This window comes from Halichoerus grypus, chromosome 2 (assembly GCF_964656455.1).
Source record: "Halichoerus grypus chromosome 2, mHalGry1.hap1.1, whole genome shotgun sequence".
NCBI lineage: Eukaryota > Metazoa > Chordata > Mammalia > Carnivora > Phocidae > Halichoerus > Halichoerus grypus.
The window spans coordinates 11,868,678-11,891,314 of record NC_135713.1 but is presented as its reverse complement, the minus strand read 5'-3'; the positions used below and the strand labels follow the sequence as shown (position 1 = coordinate 11,891,314).

The window sequence follows — 22,637 nt, the reverse complement described above, 5'->3', positions numbered from 1 at the left end:
CAAAACATGACACGCAAAACACAAGATGCTATGATACACATCAGAGGATCTAGCAATGGTCTAGGCCATCAGAGATAGCCTTTTCTTAAGATGTGATTTTTTTTAGCTCATCTAAAAGATTCCACTAAGACTGAACAAAAGAAGGTCCTGGGGTGGAATTTGCTGGGTCAGGAGTTATTTCCAGCAAGAAGCAGACTATCCCAGACAATGGAAATAGCATACACAAAGACCCTGAGGCCAGAGGGAACATGCTGTTTTTGAGGTCTAGAAAAAAGAAGGCTAATGAGGTTTGAGGGGGATCGTTTGCATGGAATAAGACCAGAAAGTCATGTGGGTCATGGAGAAGATGTGGCTATTTATCCTAAGAGCACTGGGAGGCAGCTAATTTTTTACTTTAAGATGTTGGGTGGATGAGGGGCACCTAGGTGCCTCAGTCTGTGAAGCGTCTGCCTTCGGCTCAGGTCATGATCCCTGGGTCCTGGGATGGAGACTCTCATCGAGCCCTGTATTTGGTTCCCTACTCAGCAGGGAGCCTACTTCTCCCTCTCCCTCTGCCCCTCCCCCCCGCTTGTGCTCACTCGCCCTCTCTCTCTCTCTCAAATAAATAAATAAAAATCTTTTTAAAAAAAAGAAAATTTTAAAAAAATATTGGATGGATGAAAGTCTTATGATGACAGTTGGATATGCAAATAATGTCTGCTTTATATTAATATAAGTTGAAGATCAATACAGTATCACAAGCTGGAAGGCTCTTTCAAAATAGTTGGGGCTTATGTCCACAAACATCCTGGAAGTAAATATATGGGCTACAACAAATACACATTACATGTCAACTAACAGGCCAAGTCTACACCATTGGTTCTACTGAACCTTATAATACTCATAAAGAACCTGTTGACTAGAATCAATTTCAGATATGGAGACGTGTGTCCATATGAAAAGGATTTTTGCCAGTGAACACTGGGGGCTGGATTATCACATTTAGAAAGAAACATCCACTTAGGTTAAATCAAGGGTTTTTTTTTTCTGAGAGGATTGCCACTGGCTTCCTCCTGATACAAGACAGCAACAAGTACCAAATAACAGGTTGTCTTTCCTCTGTGAAGGAGACTACAGTGTCCGTGTTAGCCACAGAGTAGGAAGTGATGAGCAGTAATAAGACTGGCTCTCAGCCTAATGACTGGAAGTGACTGAATTCATCGGGGCTGGAGGTGGGGCAGGGGTTCCCACAGGAGCAAATATTAGGAAAACTGCCCACCTGGGCAGTCTTCCAGCCACAAGCCACTCCCTTCCTAAGGTCTGAATGACCCCTAGAGGAAACCCAAAAGAAAACAGGCCTGGAGGATCAGGAAAACAAATTTGTAATAGAGGTAGGGTAAGTTTAGGAGTCTTATTACCCAATTTAAAGACCATAAAATTGGCAAGTATATACCACATAGTACTAGTAGGCATGGCAATTGGTTCAACCTTTCCAAAAACCAATTTGGCTGTGTGTGTCAATAGCCTTAAAAATGCCCATACCTTTTGAACCCATAGTTCTCTCCCTAGAAATGTATCTTAAAGGAATAATCAGAAATACATAATGTTCACAGACCCATTATTTATAGCAACAAAAAGTCAGAAATAGTTTATGTGTCCAGTTACAGGAAAATAATAGAATAAATTGTAGTATGTTAAGAAATGAACTATTTGGAAGCCACTCAAAACCATGTGTTAAAAAAATATTCAACCAAGTAAATTTGAAGATCTAACTGACTTTTTTTAAATGATTCATGAATCGGGCAGCATCCCATCCAGCCAAGTGGAGGGAAGTTCCAAGGAGCTGCACAAAATGGAAGGATTTTAGAGGCAGAAACAGGGCGGGACAATTAACAAAATAAAAGAAAGAATAGTTTCAGGCAAGGTCAACTTCCTTTAGGGGGAAGAATAAGGGGGGATTATTTCATCTGCCTATGGGGGATGGAGAGGGTCCATTGGACAGATTATTTCACTGGTGCTGACCAAAAATTCCTGACTGATCAGTTAAGACTCCATTTCTGGGGGAGGTTGATCATTAGGTTAGGTGCCAAGCCCTACCTAAGTTTTGGTGACTAGGCCTATAATGTAAGTGACTCCATTTGGGGCCTGTGGTTTTCTTTCTAACACATGTCTTTAAAGAGAATTTAATGACATAGGAAAATATAATACATTTTACAAAACGGCACATCCAGTACAATTTCAAATACACATCTACATACACATCGTAACAGGACAAAATTCTAGTAATGATTATATCTGAGTGCTAGTCACTTGCTTCTTCTATATTTTCTAAATTTTCTACAGTATCATGAAAACGTTTTAAAAATAGGAGAAAGTACAGGAGAGTAATGGGCCCTCCATTCAGAATTAACTGTTGTTTTTACTTCAGATACTTAATGAAGGAACGGAATGTTCTAGATGAAGTTTGAGACCATTTTGTTTCTAGTCCTAGGCCCTCTCTTCCTGGATGTACATCCATCTGGTCCGTGTTTATATATTTTTCTGTATATTATGCTTTTCAGAAGCATTATACAATGCCATTCTTTGTGTTTTTCAAAACTGACATAACATTTTACCACACTAGTAAAGTTTACGACTCACTTTTTTCATTAACATTAGCTTTTTGAGAGCTGTTCAGGTTGCTATGTGTTGAATCAATTCATTTATTTTAATTGATGTAGAGTAGTCATCAAATGTATTGTAACTAATTTTTTTATAGTGTAATATTGGTTTCAGGAGTAGAAGTTAGTGATTCATCACTTACATGCAATACCCAGTGCTCATCCCAGCAAGTGCCCTCCTCAATCCCCATCACCCATCTCCCACCCACTTCCCTCCATCACCCTCAGTTTGTCCTCTATAGTTAAGAGCCTCTTATGGTTGTCTATGTACTGTGACTAATTAATCCACTCCTTTATTGATAGACACTCTGGTTGTTTCCAATTTTTAGCTATTACGAAAAATGCTGCGGCATGGAGCCTTCGTAATCAGAAAAGATGGTGGACGATACCACTAAGTCTAGTGGTTGGGACGCTTCTGCTTCCCAGAGGCAGGTTTCTCACTCAGTGTCCTGGAGCCCTCTAGAGCTCACCTGCCTCAGGGCTCTCTCTGATGCTTTGAGGATGGACCAAAGGCCCATCTTATCAGAACAGGTTCCCTCTGACCTGACCTCTACCTTTGCACCAATACTTTCAACTGCTCAGACATCTACAACTGGAGCAGTTTACCTGACATGCCTCTTCACAGAACTTTTATAACCTCATACCATTGTTATTTCCATTTTTCAGTTGGGAAAATGAGGCACAGAGAGGTTAAATACCTTACCCAAGGTCACAGCCAGTAATAGGTAGAGCTAGATTCAAACTCAGGCAGTGTGACTCCAAAGTCCATACTCTGAACCTCTGCACTCCATGGCCTCCCATAGTTTTCCACTGACCCACTCTTTATCTCATTCCCCTTTTTACAGCCTTACCTCACCGGTGCTTCAAGGCAGAGAAGCAAGACAATCCTACTTCCCTGGTCTGGACTCTGACTCCTCTCCTTAATCATCAACCACACTGGCGCTTGGGCTCACACCACTTTGGCTTCTTAACCACAAATTCCCCTTAACAAATCTTTGGACTCATAACTCTGGTCTTATCACTGTTTATATATTTCTTAAGGCACGCAAATCCTAGTGTCCTGGTCCCTTTCTTCCTCCTCTGGCACTGACGTCCTGCTGCCAAAACACTGGGGGGTAAGGAATAAAGTGGTAAAGTTGCAAGCTACTCCTGCTCTATCTCTATAGAAAGGCTGGAGGCACCTGGATGGCTCAGTCGGTTAAGCATCTGACTCTTGATTTTGGCTCAGGTCATGATCTTGGGGTCCTGGGATCAAGCCCCTCGTGGGGTTCCCAGCTCAGTGGAGAGCCTGCTTCTCCCTCTCCCTCTGCCCCTTCCCCTGCTCACCTGCTCCCATGCTCTCTCTCTAACAAATAAATAAAATCTTTAAAAAAAAAAAAGTCTGTGTAATGAGTACAAGGGGGAACCTTCCTAATAATATATAAATCAAAACCCTGCCAATGCTTGGGAAGACACCCATTGTCATGGATATCTATCTGTCAGTGGGGTGGATTTTCTGCACTGTTGAGCTCATTGCTCAGGTGAAGTTGGTATATCCTATAACTCTAATATTTTTTTACGTTACTGATTTTTTTTTCCTGCCTATTTGATCAGTTGCTGAGAGAGGTGTGTTGTTAACATCTATAACTATAATGTGGATTATTATTCCTCCTTTTAGTTCTGTTCATTTTTGTTTCATATGGTTTAAAGCCATAGGTGTATACAACTTAGGGTTGTTCCATGTTTCTGTTAAATAGCTTAGTGTATCATTAAGAAACGTCCGTCTTCTCCTCCAGTAGAGTTTACCTCAGAATCTATTTGTTTTGACAGTAACACAGCCACAACAGCCTTCTGCTGGCTAGCGTTGGTGTGCTAGAGTATTCTACCTTTTTTTTACATTCAATCTGTCTGTCTTTTTATTTAAAGTGTGTCTCTTAAAAACAATGTATAAGATGCTTCTCATCCAACATGACAATCTTTGGCTTTTACATTTTTTAAGATTTATTTATTTTAGAGAGGGAGAGAGCATGCATGGAGAGGGACAGGGGGAAAGGGAAAGAAGCAGACTCCACACTGAGCACAGAGCCCAACTCAGGGCTCAATCCCAGGACCCTGAGATCATGACCTGAGCCAAAATCGAGTCGGATGCTCAGCTGATTGAGCCACACAGATGCCCCAACAGTCTCTGGCTTTTAATTGCAGTGTTCGGTCTACGTTTTAGTTTCCTGGGAGTGCTATAACAAACGACCACAATGTATTCTCTCAAAGATCTGGATGCTAGAAATCCAAAATCAAGGTCTCAACAGGGCTATGAACATTTCCTTGGAAGCTTCTAGGGAAAAATCCTTTCTTGCCTCTTCTTTTTTTTTTTCCTTTAAGATTTTATTTATTTCTTTTTGAGAGAGAGACCACAATCAGGGGGGAGGGTCAGGGGGTGAGGGAGAGAGAGAATCCTCAAGCAGACTCCCCACTGAGCGTGGAGCCCCAAGCGGGGCTCGATCCCAGGACCCTGAGATCATGACCTGAGCTGAAGGCAGACACTTAACCGACTGAGCCACCCAGGTGCCCCCTTTTCTTGCCTCTTCTAATATTTGATCGTTGGCAGCAACTCTTGGCATTTCTTGGCTTGTGGCAGCATAAGGTCAACCTCTGCCTCCATTGGCCTCTGCCTCACATGGCCTCTTTCCCTGTATGCCTCATCCATCCTGTGGCCAAATCTCCTGTTCTTCAAAGGACAGCAGTCATTGGATTTAAGGTCCACCCTAATCCAGGGCGATCTCCTATTCACTTTTCCCCCAGCTTTACTGAGATAAAGTTTATTGTTGATAAAGTTCAGCACTGTGTAGGGTAATGTGTACCACACAATGACTTAACTTCCATGTATATTGTGCGAGATGGTGAGCAGAGTAAGGGTAGGTAATAGCCATCATTCTATGTAGAAGCAAAAGCAAGAAAGGGAAAGAAAAGTCTTTTCCTTGTGACGAGAACTCTTGGGATTGACTCTCTTGGACCTCATCTTAATTCTATGATAGCTGCAAAGACCCTACTTCCAAATAAGGTCGTATTCACAGATGTGGGGGTAGGGCTCGAACATCTCTTTTGAGGGGGGACAAAATGCAGCCCAGTTCAGTCCATCTGTGTTTAACACAATTAATGATACTCCTGGGGGGACACGAAAGTGGGAAAGAAGTTCTGTCAAAGCGCATGGTGAAAGCCTTCTGGCTGGACATTGCCCTCAGTTAGCACAGATCTTAACAGTTCTGTGAGGAGATTAAGCTGTCTGTTAGAATGAATCAAATCAAACTAAATATGTTATTATCAACCCAGAGTGGTTAGAAAGTAATTGCCTCTCCAGTATTATGTGAAGTGACTTTTGTACGTGTTTTATATTCCAGAAGGTTCCTAGGTGTGTCCTACTGCTGCTATACTTCACGGCCTTCATTTTGTCTTTTGGCTCTCCCAAGTCTTTCTCCCTCCTCCCCACCCTCCACCCTCCCTTCAGGGTTGTCCATGTCAAGGACCCATCAGCTCAAGCCCCCTTCCTCAGGTCAAACACCTACAAAACTATTTTATAAATGCTGATGATCTATAAAATACAAAGTTTATGGTCATGATCGCTCTGTTAGCAAAGGAAAAAAAAGGAGTAAGCAATATCTGCTGAGTTGACGTTGACAAACAACAGTGTCTGGCTGCAATGATCACATACGGAATAAAAACCAAAGTCTCCAGTCTGGTTTCCAAAGCTCCCATGACCTAGGCCCATCTCGTCTTCCAACCTAACACTCCCCTGCATTCCACCTGCCCCAGGTACCCCTATGGGAAAAGCCCTTTCATACTCATGCTGCTTCGTCTTTCAGGAATGCACTTCCCTCCCCCTTGATGTGCCCCTAACCTTAATTACAAAGATATCAAATGTTTTTAGTTCCTCTTCCTGGACCCCATCCTGAAGGCTCAAGGCAAATGCCACATGTTGTGTGAGCTGCCCTCCACACTCTAGCCAGGAGAAATCTGTGCCTTCTGACTTCCTCTATGTCTCTCCCCAGCACTTCCTCATTCCCTACCCTTAATAGAGTTATGCACATACACATCTTATATCCTGTCTAGATTATAAGTATCCTCAGAACAGAGGCTCCATCTTACTTGTCATCACATTGCCAAATCTCAAGCGCTTTCCTGGGAGACAGATGCTAAGGGCATTAGCTTCGTGTATTCAGAGAGATACACCCATACTCAAAACGTAAGACTACATCAATCCCATTGTCACCCACAGATGAATAAAGACATAATATAAATTTAAGCTTAATTTGGGGGGTCAGATCTCTCAGGGCGAAGAAATATTCCTGGATTATTCTCTCCTTAAACAGCCAGAAATCCTTATCTCCTCATAAATACTGAAAAATGTACAGATATGAAATACTTGATTTGATTCTTGGCCATTACTAATTTCACTATTATCTGGTTTAGAAAAAAAGCAATTATACAACATACATAATAAATCCATTACATGGCAAGATAGTTCTAGTTGTTCTAATCACACACAATCTTTCTGATGTTGCTCTAATGCTCGTTACCTCATAAAGGTGGATTTTAACTTTTGAGCTACTTAGCAACGAGGGGTAGTTTTACTATCAGAATGGTGAATTCTGCTCATCTGGAAAGTGTGTTTATGGGCTGCAGTGATTCATGACTCACCAAGGGGACAATAAAAATGAGGTCTGCCACACACCAAGCCCTTGCTGGGGTCATGGTACATGCCTAACTGTATCTCACAGTTTGTGATCTAAAGCTTTTTACAAGGCTATTCTTTTTGTAGTTGTGGGTACCAGATCAATTCCATTGGGTAAGGCTGAGTGTTGTGAAATGTGGGTAAAAAAAGGATTGTCATTACCTATATTTATTCTGTCAGTCATTCTGATCACCAGACAATGATATGAACACAGTGAGAAAGAGATCCTGCTTGACTCTATTCTTCCGGAATTAGACAAACTATAAGAATTCCATCAGTTCATCTGACATGTGGAAACGGGTCCATTTCTGATGGCATCATGGGAATTTGGCATGCTGTGTGTATTTTTATTTGAGTTTTTGTTTTGAAGCAGACTAACAGGTAAAAATCCGACTTCCCCATTATTTTCTCTTCTCTCTGTGTGCGTGTTCAACATTACACTGGGTATGCCCATTATTTCAGACTTGCTCTTACTGGCCCTGTTCCCTCAACCAAACACTGCTGGCCTTCTTGGGCAATGCCCTGTTCCCTTCCTCCTCCCCCCTCTGTCAGTCCCTATGCAGAAAAGCTAGCTGCTGCCTGCTCTCAGTCTTTAGAAATGTACATTCAACAAGCACCCCCAAAAGTGGCCCATCTGAACAGAATTCAAAAGAAAAAAGCCTGCAGCCATTTTGCTCAAATAAAGGGGTGTTCCTTTTGTAGAGTTGGGGTCTTACTATCAATGGCTGCTTAGAGTCAGCTGGGCATGATGGAAAAGAGGATAGTTATGAGTAGGAATTTTTATTGCAATTCCAAAATCATCCACTAAAGACATCTGTGTATTTTTTCTCCAACAGGGGCTCTGCTCCTGATTACTTCTTAACCTTCTTTAGTAGCTATTCCAAGTTATTGGGATTTGACAGAAGTCTTTAATAAAAAAAAAAAAAAAAAAGGATTCCAATTCAGTATGGTCAGTCCGTTTTGCCAAGTAAAAGTATTATTTGTTAAAAAATAATAATAATAATAATAACTATCTCAATATCACTCATCATCAGGGAAATGCAAATCAAAATCTCGAAGAGATATCACCTCATTTCTGTCATAATGCCTAGTATCAAGAATTACAAGTGTTGGCAAGGATGTGGAGAAAACATACTGTTTACTGTTGGAGGGAATGTAAATTGGTGCAGCCACTGTGGAAAGCAATATGGAGATTCCTCGAAAAATTAAAAATAGAACTACCCTATGATTCCACTACTGGGTATTTACCCAAAGAAAATGAAAACACTAATTCAAAAAGATATATGCACCCCTATGTTTATTGCAGCATTATTTACCATAGCCAAGATATGGAAAAAACCTAGGTGTCCACTGATAGATGAATAGCTAAAGAACATGTGGTATATATACAATAGAAAATTACTCAGCCATAAAAAAGAATGAGCTCTTGCCATTTGTAACAACGTGGATGGACCTGGAGGGTATTAGGCTAAGTAAATAAGTCAGACAGAGAGAGACAAATACTATATGATTTCACTTACATGTGGAATCTAAAAAAACAAAAAAAAAACAACCAACCAAAAAAAAAAAAAAAACGAGACTTATAAATATAGAGAATAAATTGGCGGTTGCCAGAGGGAAAAGGGATGGGGGGTGACAGGCAAGGATTAAGAGGTACAAACTTCGAGTTATCAAAGAGGGGGAGGAAAGGTACAGCAGAAGGAATATAGCCAATAAGATGGAAATAACGTTGTATAGTGACAGATACACTTGTGGTGAGAAAAAAAAAAGACTTACACCTACCAATTACTAGTGCCATTAGTTTTTGAAAGGAAGCTCGCTTGAACATCAGAAAAGAAAAGAATGGACATGATCTGATCGTGAAGGCAGTTCTCTAATTGAATGAACTTAACTTTATGTTCTTTTCCTCGTATCAAAGACTGGTGAGTCTTTAGTCCTGAGCTGGCAGGGGCCCATGGCCCAGCACTTGGGAGTCATTGCTCTGGATGTCAGCACGTTCAGCCAAAGCAATGATTAGCCTCCTACACTTTGCAGGTCAGGGTAAACATAGAGTTGACTGTGGGTGTATTTTTGTATTTAGTCATTCCAAAGTGGTTAGGAAGGACTTGGACCAAAGAGGCAGAAACATCTTCATCCAAGGCCCAGCTCTACCACATGACACCTGAGTGACCTTAGGTAGGCCACTCCACCTTTCTAAGCTTCCGTTGTCACATCTATAAAATGGAGAGACAGCAAAAATCCACTGAGTTATGAGGATTAAATGAGAATGATCAAAAGGTCCTAGTTTCAGCAAACGAGTCATTTGTTCTTATTGAAGCATAATTGATATATAATATCCTTAGTTTCTGGTGTGCATCACAGTGATGGTCACAAAATGATCCCCACGATAAGTTTAGTTACCGTCTGTCACCCTACAAAGTTACTATAATATCATTGACTATATTCCCTATGCTGTACTTCACATCCCCATAATTTGTTTTAGAACTGAGAGATTGTCCCTCTTAATCCCCTTCACCTATTTTGCCCATCTTTCGCCCCCTCCCCTCTGGTAACCAACAGTTTGCTTCCTGTATCTATGAGCAAATTAGTCATCCGTACCTACAATGTTACAACAACTGGAGTGTCTAATAATACGCCAGACATTGTCCAGGACCCCTAAGACACAGACATGAAAGACACCATCTTTTCCTCAAGGAACTCACAGTGTAAAGAGGGACGCCCATAAAATGATGGTGAGATACAGTGAAACCAGTTGGGATAGAGGCAAATACTAGAAGTTACAAGGGCTTGTAGAGGATTCCGAGTCAGGAAAGAGAAATGAGAATAAGAGGCCTCTCAGAGGAGGTGAGTCAGAGCAAAATCTTAAGGGATGCCAAACTAAAACAAAACAACACCAAAAAAGAATTATCAACTAGGCTTTTAGGTGAGCATTAGACCAACTTGTAGTGCTGTACCTAAACTGTGCGGATTACAGCCTGGCAGACCAAAGTCCCTCCCGTTATCCTGAGTCAGCATGCTTATTGATCGAAGAAATGGCTTTCATCAAAGAAGTAATTTTCCTCTGCCTTGCTGCCTCCATTCTATTTGGGGTTACCCTAAGAAAATTCTTCTCTGCCAATTCTGACCTGAAGAAGATGAGTTTTCAGTGATAAAAGAAAGAGAAGTTACAGCTCATTTTGGGGAAATCCTGAGCATACATCTTTTGAGAAAACCAGAGTACACTTGACCCTTAAAACAGGTTCGAACTGGGCAGGTCCACTTATCCGCGGATTTTTTTCAATAAATATATTGGAAAATTTTTTGGAGATTAACACAATTTGAAAAAACCCAAAGTGGAACTGTGTAGCTTAGAAATACCGAAAAATTTAAGAAAAACGTATTATGGTAAGAATACAGTATATAATGCACAGAACATACAAAATATGTTTTAATCAACTGTTTATGTTATTGGTAAGGCTTTCAGTTAACAGTAGGTTATTAGTGGTTTAGGTTTGGGGCAGGTAAAAGTTATATGCAGATTTTGTGCTGCATGGGGGTGTCTGTGTTCTTAAGCTCCGTGTTGTTCAAGGGTCAACTGTATCTGAGCAGCTGAATTCCATGCTGTTGGCTCCTTGCTACTCAAAGCAAAGTCTTGCACCAATAGGATCAGGAACTTGCTAAAAATGCAGAATTTCAGGTCCCAGATGAGAGTGGCTAAATGAAAGACAACTGCATTTTAACAAGATCTTCAGGGGATTGATAAGGACATTAAGGTTTGAGAAGATCTACCCTAGTCTAATTCTTGGTGAACAAAAGACAACCACTGGACCAGAAGTGAACAGCATCAAAACCCTTCCTACTGACTTGGATTGACTTTACCAGCATTCGTGGCATCTGTTGCCGATCTACATGCATAAAAGAATAGCAGTTGCGAAAAGAGAGAAGAGCTATGCCCCAGAGGTGTGTGACTTATAACCACTCTGGTACCGTGCTTACGTAATACACTGAAGTTTAATAACGTTTACTTGCATTCATGCCCATGATCTATTTTTATCCCAAAACAACTGAAAACTTCTATTTGTTTGTTTTTAAGATTTATTTATTATTTGTTCGAGAGAGAGAAAGAATGAGTGGGAGGGGCAGAGGGAGAGGAAGAGAGAATCCCAAGCAGACTCTGAGCCGAGCACAAGGCCCAACTCGGGGCTCGGGGCTCAATCCCACAACCCCGAGATCATGATCTAAGTCAAAACCAAGAGTCGGATGCTTAACTGACTGAAGCACCCAGGCGCCCCAAAAACTTCTGTTCTTTTACACAGGAGAAAACTGGAGCTCAGAGACGTGAGACCAGTTGCTGGGTTCATGCAGAGCCTGAGGTTCCAAGTCCAGGGCCACTTCCTTGGGTGGAGTAGCCAAGACCTAGGGGCTTTACATTTGGCACTTCTTTTGATCTTCCTGGGAACACTCTGAGGTCAGTCAGTATCATGACTCACATTTCACAAATGAAGACTGAGCCAAGCTAAATATATTGCCAAAATCACACAGCCAGTAATTGGCAGTCACTTTCAACCCAGATGGTCTGATCCAGAGCACTCTGTTTCCCGGGGACCTAGACGCTACCAGGGAGGATTGCAAAGTGAACCATCTCCTCCTCTATGGCTCCTTTGTCTCTCTAAACTACTCACACACACTGGATGCATTCTCTTGAGCACGGTATTGGGCACAAACTTACAAGGGCGGACATCAGAGGGAAGAGTATCTACACCTAGGTCTCTGATTCCTTCCCGCCACTTTAGGGTATAACGCTGGTTAGACAGTTGAATAGTGGCCCCCAAAATATAAGTCTAAATCCCCAGATCCAGAACCTGTGACTGTGACCTTATTTGGAGAAAGGGGTCTTTGCAAATCAAGGTAAGGATCATGAGATGAGATCATCCTGGATTTAGAGCGGGTCCTAACTCCAACGACAATGATCTTATCAGAGAAAGGCAGAGAGGGGTTCGGGATACAGAGACTCGGGGAAGCAGACCAGGCAGAGATTAGGTTTACGCAGACACAAGCCAGTGAATGCCCACAGCTGCCAGGAGGGGGGAGAGGTGAGGAAGCATTCTCTCCTAGAGCCTTCGGATTTCAGGCCTCCAGAACCACAAGGGAATGAATTTCTGTTGTTTTAAGTCACCTAGTTTGCAGCGATTTGCTTTGGCAGCCCCAGGACACTAATTCACACTGAAATTGAGAATCTTTCATTTTAGGGACGCCTGCGTGATTCAGTTGGTTAAGCAACAGACTCTTGATTTCCACTCAAGTCATGATCTCAGGGTCATGAGATCCAGCCCCTCGTTGGGTTCTGCACTCAGCAGGGAGTCTGCTGGAGGATTTGCTCTTTCCCTCTCTCGCTGCTCCTCCCCCTTCTCTCATGGGTACACTCTCTATCTCTCTCAAATAAATAAATAAATAAAATCTTTTTATTTTTAAAAAGAATTTTTCATTTTGTAACTATCATCTAAAAACTGCATTGGCACCTAGAGCCTATAAAATGTACTCACTGTAAATCCATTCGATTTTGGATTGGGAAACCCAGATTTGAAAACCTATGTTCAGAGAATTACTAATTTTAAGAATATACAGTCAGAAAATAATATGTACAAAGTAGGGCAATACATGAGCTACTTTTTTTCTCAAAAAAAAAAAAACTGAAAATGCTTTTCATGCAAAATATTTTGCAGTCAATAGATAACATTATTTAGGGATGAAGGTTACTTATGTTATTCCTATAGTGTCTTAATTAGCTTTTCTTTAATGGGCATTAAGCATAAAAGAGAGGAAATGGAAAAGAACACACACAAAGAGCTTAGATTTCACCCACAAATCTGTTTTGTAGCCTGCAATCTGTCAGCAAAGCCTGCAAATCCTCCTCTCCATTTTTTGGTATAAACACTTTTTATTTTGAGCCTCTTTCGTCTCTCTCTCTCATGCTAATAAGAAATGTTTAAAGCAATCATGAGCTCAAACTGAAGATAATTGGTAAGGCAGGCTTCTCCAAAATGCTCCGCATTATCCTCCCTCCGTCCTCTTTCTGAATCATTCTCTCAGAAGACTCTCCAATAATCTGTCATCCTCCAAATGGAGCTGAGATAGGCTTCTTTCCTGGAGCACTGTCACCATTTACCTGTGAGGTGAGCTAAAAAGCCCAGGACTCCCACCGTGGAAGTAAGAAGGGGAATGTGTGTTTCTGGAGTAGTCCCGGGCACAGAGCAGGGAGGCTTCGGGCTTAGCCTGGGTTGGATCCCAGCTCCATCACTGATTCTATCAGCCCTGGCAGAGTTACTGAGCCTCTCTGAGTTGTGACTTCCTTGTGGATAAAGTGGATAATCGTAGTGCCCACCACGTAAGGTTTTGAGATGAAAGACATGTTGCTAAACCTTGTGGTTTACTCAGCTGTCTTCATCTTACTCAGCTTATTAGTGCAATTGACATGGTTGGTCACCTGTTGACTTACTGTCAAAATAAGACCTCCCCCCCCACCCCCCGGTTTTCTTCCCTCAACATATGTCTCTTCCCTCCTCACACATGTCAGAGGACCCTGGACCTCTTATCTGCTCACTCCCTGGATGGCCTCATCCGGAGCTATGACTCCACATAGCAGCTCTTTGCTGAGGATTCCTGAATCTCAATCCTAGCCTCCCGTCTGAGCTCCAGACTAATGTAGCCACTCAGCGCTCTCTGTAACATCTCCACCTGATGTCAAATAAGCATCACAGAGTTGGCGTATCTGCACCAAACTCTTGATTTTCATCTCCAGATATGTCCCTTCTCCTGCGCTTCCCATGTCAGTAAGTGGTAGTGCTAGTTTGGGCTAGCAAGTCAGGACACGCCTCCTCTCTTGCTCTCATATCCAAATCCATTGGCAAATCCCGCCACCATAACTTCCGAGTATCTCCAGAACCCACCACTTCTTATCTCCTCCAATCTTAGCTCATGGCTCCAAGCCATTACCATCTCCCTCCAAAGCAATTGCAGTGGCCCCCTAACTGGCCTCCCTGCTCCCACCCTTACCCCCAACCCAGCCTTTTCTCTACTAGGCAAGTAGTAAGATTTCCCTTAAAACCCACATCAGACATGTCCCTGCTCAAAAATCTTCAATGCCTTCCATACTTCACTCAGATCCCCAGCTACCCCATGGACCTCACCCCCAAGCTCTCCCTCTTTGCTCTTTCCTTTGACATGCCAAGCCCTCCCCAGGCTCAGAGCAGCTAGTCCCTCTGCCTGCAAAGCAGACAGACACCTACTCGTGGGAAGGAACTCCCCTTACCAGCCTCTGTCCCCCTGTGTCCTGTGCTCAGATTTTTTTCAGCACTTGTCTACTTGGCATTATATATTTGTTTGCTGTCTCTCCCCCTGCTAGAATGTAAGCTCCATGAGAGCAATGAATTTGGTGCATTCATGGCTGGATCCTTGGCACCCAGAATGCTACTTGACACATTAATAACTATTGAGCAATTGAACAAAGGGATGAACGAATGAATGAATGCATGAGGTACTAGTACAAAGCACCAAGCATACTATGGCAAAAGGTATGGGAGTGATAAATACTACCTGCTGCTGTGCCTATTCTTTTATTACTAATTATTATTTGTCTAGCTCCTTTACACACCCTGCCTTTCCTCCTGGCCCTTCATCTTTGTAGATCTCCCACTGCCGTGCCCAAGCCTCTCCGCTGTCAGAAGGAAGACATGCGGATTACGTTAGCCAGAAAGAATGTCATTGACTAACCCCCTTCTACCATCTCAGAGTTTGGTGCTGTCACATACATACGTAAGGAGGAGGGTTGGACTCAACTATCTTCAGAATAGCCATCAAGTGCCCTGAATGTGGCTTTGGACAGCCTGAACCCCAATCGTGTGTTCTGTCCTTTTTATAGACCAGCTAACACTTCAGTATTTCTGCCTCCAAATTATTATACCTCCCAGACTGACTTTGAAAAGTAGCCCCAAACAGGATTTGGGGTTCAGAAAACACAGCCAATTTTACCTTTAATGACTATTACGGTTGTTGGGGGGACTCGACAAATTTAAAGATATGGAATTTTGTGCAGAAGAGTCAGGGAAACCCTGGGAAAACAAACCCAATGAACTTGTCCCGCAATTTGCATTGGAAACTCTCATACAGCAGATCCACATCATATCTGCACACTTTTTGAGCTTTGGGCCACCTGTTCTGCATGGACACATCAAGAAACGGTGAGCACACACACAGAGCATCCCTGTACACATGCCTTGCGAATGCTGAGCTGGGTCCCTTGGAAACCACTGAGACAAGGACAGATGCTTTCCTTTACTGCTGGTTGGAGCCTCCAGCAGGCAGCGACCCTGGGCTGCTAGGCAGCCAAGCCACCCCGAAATAAGGCCTGTCACGGATACCTGCTCTGTGCAGACACCCTGGCGACCGGAGCTGATGGGGTTAGTGAGTGTCACGCTCAGGTTAAATGCCCACCTGTGGCCCTAGCGCCGGCAAGGAATTGGAAAATTACTAACCCCAAAGGCTAAGAAGACTCGGTCTCCGTCCAGAGCCACTTGAGCCCCGATCCACCAACAAAACACTCGGGGAGACAAACTGGCAGGATTCTTAGACAGAAGGAGACAAAATCACTGACTCAGGAAAACCAGACCCTCTGTGGAGGGCCTAAGCCTTTTAAGACGTGGCTGGAACATTCTTGGGTGGGACAGCTCATCAAAAAACAAACAACTTAGCAGTTCACCTTCATCCAAAACAAGTTTCTCTGTGAGCTGCCCCAGCCACCGCCTCTACCTTGGGCCAGGCCACGTGGGTGTCTCCAGAAGCTCCAGTCTTTACCTCGGCCACGGGGACCACACCCTGGAGTGTCCCAATTCCTGACCCGCCCGGGATCCCGGCCCTGTCTGCCTGCTGTCCTACCTCAGTCCAATTTGGGGCTGCCTTCGTAAGCAACCCCCTAGCTCAGCCCATCTCAGGAGATGACCCCGGCTCAAACCCCACATGGATATCGTCAAGCCAGCAGGAGCAGAAGAGAAGAGTGACTGGGAGAACTGGCTTTGGAATCAGAGAGACCTAAAATCCTATGTCACCATTTTCAGCTGTGCAGACAAGGACTGCCCAGTGAGCAACTAGGGGTGCTTTCCTGACATTTCCATTTCCTGGCAATGAGGTAGGAGAGCCAAGGACTCAGTCCTGCCAGGCCATCCCCACCCTACGTGCAGAAAACAGGGCTGCACCCGGATTCAACATCCCATGGGACGAGACACACACAAGGTCCCCGGGTGCGAAACAGAGGGCCTTTCCCCCAGCCCTCCCCCAGATAGCCGGCACCTTGGTTCAGTGCTCCATGGATGTTTATTCCCCAAAGCCACTCTTCTCCTATAAAAGGAGAGCCCAGTGGGGTCCCTATGCTGGAGCATGACCCCCTGGTGCGTGCAGCTGCACCCCAGCCCAAGAGCTCCTCCCCACCGACGCGGACAGAACAGGGAGGTTGGGCATATGCACTGGATTTGGAAAGCGTAGCAGGAAAAACGGAATGTAAAATAAATCATCGATGTTTTTTATTGATTACACATCTAATAGTAATATTTTGGATACATTAGGTTAAGAATATATTATTAAAATTGACTTCACTGTTTTGGTTTACCTTTTTAATGAAGTTACTTGTGATAGGCTAAAAAATGGCATCCAAGGACACCTACTCCCTGGAACCTGAGGGCATCACCTTATATGGCAAAAGGTGAGACTGACTATGGACCATGGACCTCAGTTCTATAGAGTGGCTGAGCATGACCTTGAGTTGTCGTCTGTTCAGGAAAGCGAATATACATTTGCAGTTGTAACTGGAATAATTAGGCCTTGTAAGGCAGAGGCATCTTTGAAAAATCGTACATACGAGGTGATATGTGTATATATGTAACATAACCAAGGGGCAGAGGGCCATGTGCCAGGCACCTGTTGAGTTGTCTGCCAGTCCCTCCTCTCTGGAGCTCCCAAGGGTCATTGTGGACAATAGGACCCCATCTCCTGACTCATCTCATTGAACAAGCCTGGGCTCCTGACCAACCTGGCCCACTTAGGGACCCTTCTATTGAAATATAGACCTGGGAGCAAAAGGGACCTGATATCTAAGCTCGGGAGCTATGGATGAGCATTTTCTACTCATGATCTGGACCAGCAAGGCAGAGGAGGACAGAGGAGAGAAAGGGAGGAAGGGAAGGGAAGGGAAGGGAAGGGAAGGGAAGAGAAATAGTGATTTAGGGATGGAGAGAGTCCAGATGGTAGTTTTAGACTAGTTTAAGTTGATTTCTCTTACATCCAACCAAAGGAATTCAACTAATATACCTTATCATAGATTCATTGTGACAAATGAATGTAACTTATGTAAAAAACACTTTGCAAATGACGCAGCACCATAGAGAGGCTAGTGGGAAGTTATTATCAAGGCAAACTCCTCTCCCCCCTCAATGCTCTAGCTGGTGACCTTGACTCCACTTTGGGATACCCTGACTTCCCGCTGTCTCTTCTCCCAAGCCATCCTTCATTTCCCCATTTCTGAGAAACTCCCAGCACCGCTGCTCTCCCTCCGGGAGCCCACTGCCTTTTCCTGTCTCTTGTAAACAAAAACACAGTTGAATAATCTCTAAAATGCCATCCAGCCTTGCTGTTTTATGATTCTGAATCTCCTTCATGATCCTCGAAACTCTGCTGATCAGTCAGACTGTAGATTAGGGGTAGATGCATCAGAATGTCCTGGGGGCTTCTGAATGCAGCCCCCAGGATTACCCCATTCTTCAGGCTGAATCCCGGTCTCTGGGGGAGGGCTGAGACTCTGCATTTTTTTTTAAAGATTTTATTTATTCATTTGAGACAGAGAGATACAGAGAGACAGAGAGCATGAGCAGGGGGAGAGGCAGAGGGAAAGGGAGAAGCTGGCTCCCCGCCAAGCCAGGAGCCAGACGTGGGGCTCAATCCCAGGACCCTGGGATCATGACCTGGGCCAAAGGCAGACACTTAACCATCCGAGCTACGCAGGAGTCCCAAGACTCTGCATTTTAAGCATACCACATCAAGAAGCCCTGACATGGGATTCAAGAGCTTTCAATCAGGTGTGTCTACATCAAGTACCAACCTTGCGGCTTATTAGTTGTGAGACCTTAGAAATTTGCTTACCCTTTGTGTTTATGCTTCCACTGCATTTAAAAAAAAAAAAAAAAAAAGGAAGGGGATGGTAACAGTAGCAAATTCATAGAATTACTTTGAGGATTAAATGAGATGATATGTATAAAGAATCTAGTGCAGCATCCGTGTTCAGAAAAATGACAGTAAACATTAGCTATTGTTAGTAATATAGCAAATAGAAGACCCTGTACAAATTCTACAGCAAATTACCTGAGTTGATTTAATATTTAAACATAAATTGTAAACTTCCTTATCCAGCCCTTTTTTACGATAGGAGATGGCCAGCTGTATTGTTGAATGCTACATGCAATTGTGTATTTATTTGTGTGCTTATTTAATGGCTGTTCCACAAAGGAAGGGATTATGTTTTATTTTATTTTGTGTATATATACTCATATGTTTTATTTAAAGTAGGTTTATACTGGGGCACCTGGGCAGCTCAGTCGGTTAAGTGTCTGAGTTTTGTTTTGTTTTTTTTTTTTTAAGATTTATTTATCTATTTGAGAGAGAGAGCGGGAAAGGGGGAGAGGGAGAGAAAGAATCCTCAAGCAGGCTCCCCTCTGAGCGCAGAGCCCAACACTGGGCTCCAGCCCAGCACCCTGAGATCATGACCTGAGCTGAAATCAAGAGTCTGATGCTCACCCGACTGAGCCCCCAGGCACCCCCAGTGTCCAACTCTCAATCTCAGCTCAGGTCTTGATCTCAAGGTCTTGATCTCAGGGTCATGAGTTCACGCCCTGCATTGGGCTCCATGCTGGACATGGAGCCTACTTTAAAAAGTCGGTTTGTAAAGATATAATTTATATATATCAAGATTTTTTTAGGTAGACAGTTCTAGGAGTTGTGTAACTACAACCAACGTCAAAATGTAAACTATTTCTATCACCACAGAATTTTCCTTGTACTACTTTGTAGTGGATCCTTTAAGCTCTCCCACCCCACCCCCAGCACTGGCAACTGGTCTGATTTCTGTTACTACAATTTGTGTTTTCCATAGGTCATTTGAAAGAGTATCATACTGAGTCACTACTCAGGCTTTTTTGCTTAGAATAATGTACTTGAGATTCATCCAAATTGTTGTATTTATCAGTAGTTTGGTTTGTTTATTGGGAGTAGTATTCCACAGTATGAATATATCACAACTTGTTTAACCATTCATCAGTTCATGGTTATTTGGGTTGTTTCCAGGTTTGAGTCATCACGAATAAAGTTGCTATAGACATTTGCATGTAGGTCTTTTTGTGGACATATGTTTTCATTTCTCTTGGGTAAATACCCAGGAGTGGAACTGTTCGGCTATTTGGTAAGTATATATTTGAGTTTATAAGAAACCGTCCAACCAATTTCCAAAGTGACCGTACCATTTTGCACTCCCAACATGATACATGAGAGTTCCATTTGCTCGGTAACCTCCCCAGCACTTGGGTGCTTTTACCGTATTTTTACATTTTAGCCCATTCTAGTAGGTGTTTGGTGGTGTTAATGCACATTTCCCTAATAAGTAATGAAGGTGAGAGTCTTTTCATCTGTTTACGAAACACATAACTTAGAGTTATTTGTATTTCTATTATTATGTTTTGAAAAGATATCTATCTACGTTCTTGATACAAGCCCTTTATCAGATATGTATTTTGTAAATATTTCTTCCCAATCCATGGCTAGTCTTCTTACTTTTCTTAACAAGAGCTTTGGAAGAGCCGAAGTTTTTCATTGTGAAGTTCAGTTTATGAATGTTTTTGTATGTGGTTTGTGCTTTCGATGTTATGTCTAAGAAATCTTTGCCTAATCTACAGTCACGAAGATTTTCTCCTATGTATTTATCTAGAAATATTGTGGTTATTACATTGAATCTACGATCTATTTTTACTTAATTTGTACACATGGCATGAAGTATGGCTCACGGGTCATTATTTTGTCCCAGCAACGTTTGCTGAAAATATTATTCCATCTCCATTTAATTACCTTGCCATTTTTGTGAAAAATCAATTGAGCATATATGTGAGGGTCTATTTCTGATTCTTTACTCTATTCCATTGATTTGTATGTTTCACCTGAACCACACTGTGGTGATTACGGTAGCTTTTCAGTAAGTCTTGAAATCAGGTAGTTTGAGTCCTCCAGTTTTGTTCTTTTTCAAAATTGCTTTGGCTATCCTCAGTCCTGTGCTTTTTCTTTTTCCAAAGGATGTTGATTGGGATTCTGTTTAATATGTAGACCAGTTTGGGGAGAATTGATATCTTAATAATGCCTTCTGGTCCATTAATATATCATACCTTTCCATTTAGTTAGGTCTCCTTTGAACTCCTAATGTTTTATAGTTTTCAACATTTTTTATTAGATCTATCCCTAAATAGCTCATGAATTTTAATGCTATTGTCAATGACGGCTTTTAAATTTCAATTGCCAATTTTTCACTGCTAGTATATATAAACACAATTGAGGATTGTAAAGGCCTTTGTATCCTGTGACCTTGCTAAGCTCATATAATAGTTCTAGTAGCTTTTTTACAGAATCTCTGGGGTTAGGGTGCCTGAGTGGCTCAGTCAGTTAAGCATCTGCCTTCAGCCCAGGTCATGATCTCAGGGTCCTGGGATTGAGCCCCACATCTTCAGGCTCCCTGCTCAGCCGAGAGTCTGCCCCTCCTCCCGCTGGTGCTCTTTCTCTCTCCTTGTGCTCACTCTCCCCCTCTCTCTCAAATAAATAAAATCTTTAAAAAAAAAAATCTCTGAGGTTTTCTATCTGAAGTATCTCATCATCTGCAAATTAAAAAAAACCCTTTTTCTTTCCAGTGTGCCTACCTTTTATCTCCTTTACTGGCCTGACTGCACTGGCTGGAGCCTTCAGTACAGCTTCAAATAGGAGCAGTGAGAGAAGACACCTTGCATTGTTTTCGGTCTTAGGAAAGTGATGCTTGTTTTGTTCAATACTGCATACCCAGCACTTTGCACCATGCCTGGCATACAGTAGGTGCTCAAAAGAGGTTGCTGAATGAATTAAAACAAAGTTAGCTGATCGGAATAGAGATTCAAATAACATTGGTCTCATTAATACCTTGTCCAACCACTGAATCTATGGAGTCACAAGTAAAATTATGTAATGTGTTGCAGGATATCATTTTGAAATCAGGAACCTTTTCAAATATAAAAATGCTCTGGTGGTAATACAGGAATTTAGGGATAAGCTATCTACTTGATGTGAAGGTGACACTGTGCTACATATTTGTCTGATGAATTAATACCTTAATTAATCAAATTAATAGACTCAATTAAAATGCAGTAACAAGAGAACTATTGTTTGTCTGCCTCTTCTCTGGGATAGTAAAGTCTGAGAAGTGACAAAACCTGATTTCTACATATTATCAAAATGCTAAGGATGTCCAGTCAGTACTAACCGTATAATGATAGTTATCAATACACAATGCCATCAGGTTACATAACTGACCTGGCAAGAGGCTCTGCAAATGTTTCATTCTCTAGCAATTATAGAAAAAAAAATTTTTTTTAGAAAAACAAAACACAAAAAGGCATTATATATGGATAAGGCATATAGCTGTGCTCTGATTAAAGCTGTCTCAAATCCTTTCCTCAGAATAAAAGAGGAAACAAACGAAGAAAACCATGCATGACATGTATATGTCTGCTCCCCATAATTGTTTTCTTCTGATTTATTTTTATGTTTTCAACATTTAAAACATGAACGTTTCCAAAGCCAAAATTAGATTACAAAATACATTCAGAGAATTCCTTCTTCCATCCCTATTTGACCCTGTGCTCTTTCTTTCCCCATAGATAAGCATTTGAATAACTTTTGGACTATACTTCCGGTATGACTTGCTCACAAATATAAGCAAATACACATATGCATGCACAACCATATTTATATTTCTCTCCCATTTTACCCCCCTCCTCCCAAAAATAGCATGCCATTTCACAGTTTGGCACCTTGCTTTTTTTCACTTACCAAAATGTTCTGCAGATCACTCGATATCAGCATGTTAGAAATTCTCCCCATTCCTTTTTGTGGTTCAACATTTTGGAAGCATCTGTGTGGTCCCTTTAAAAATATTAAAGAAGTCATTAAAAGTGAGAACTGTAACTCCTAGCAGAATATAACTAGCTATT

General features: G+C 42.3%; 1 long non-coding RNA gene across 9 annotated transcripts in view; it reads right to left on the bottom strand.

Annotated features, from left to right (window-relative positions):
* The window catches only part of LOC118545981 (uncharacterized), a 125,948-nt gene that overhangs the window by 98,426 nt on the left and 4,885 nt on the right, over positions 1-22,637 (bottom strand). For all 9 annotated transcript variants that reach the window (XR_013445492.1, XR_013445490.1, XR_013445491.1 and 6 more), the window contains one exon: positions 22,477-22,569. This is a non-coding gene — a long non-coding RNA (uncharacterized LOC118545981). The remainder of the gene's footprint in view (positions 1-22,476; positions 22,570-22,637) is intronic.